The sequence below is a fragment of the Sinocyclocheilus grahami genome, unplaced genomic scaffold (assembly GCF_001515645.1).
Source record: "Sinocyclocheilus grahami isolate Dianchi unplaced genomic scaffold, SAMN03320097.WGS_v1.1 scaffold56.1, whole genome shotgun sequence".
NCBI lineage: Eukaryota > Metazoa > Chordata > Actinopteri > Cypriniformes > Cyprinidae > Sinocyclocheilus > Sinocyclocheilus grahami.
Window position 1 is genome coordinate 2,016,782 of NW_015505235.1, and position 527 is coordinate 2,017,308.

The window sequence follows — 527 nt, forward strand, 5'->3', positions numbered from 1 at the left end:
AGAAATCAGGAAGGAGGCCAACACTTTTTCACACCACTGTACATTCCTTGTGTTGCACTCTGCCTGCCTCAAAAAACAACACCCCAAAACACGTTAAAGTAACCTGTGTGTATGTTCTGTACAGTTGCGTGTCTGTTTTTTAACACGAGGAAGAAAAACTGTTAATTTTAATAAAATGTCGTCTGGTTCTCTGGGTTTAGATTGAGCAATGAGAGGTTTGGCAATGCATGCTTACTCAAAATTATCCCTTGGAGGTTTGCGTGTTGAGAAGTATTACAAACCACACTGGCTTGTGAGATTCTAATAAATACTACAAATTTATCCAAAACTATGCAATGACAGTTTGATTAAAGGCACGGCAGTGCTTTCCTTCATCCCTCCACTAGAGGGCTCAGTGAATACTCAGTGAATCTGTATGTGTCCCGTTTCTGGATGACACCATTGAGTGCCAGGCCCAGAAGAAACTCACCGTCATATGTGCTTCTGCCTTCCTCCCTGGGTATGTAGGCACTCTGTGGTAAAAAAAA

General features: G+C 41.9%; 1 pseudogene; it reads right to left on the bottom strand.

The window, feature by feature from the left end:
• LOC107584041 (vascular endothelial growth factor A-A-like) overlaps window positions 1-527 on the bottom strand; it is a 14,961-nt pseudogene that overhangs the window by 12,653 nt on the left and 1,781 nt on the right.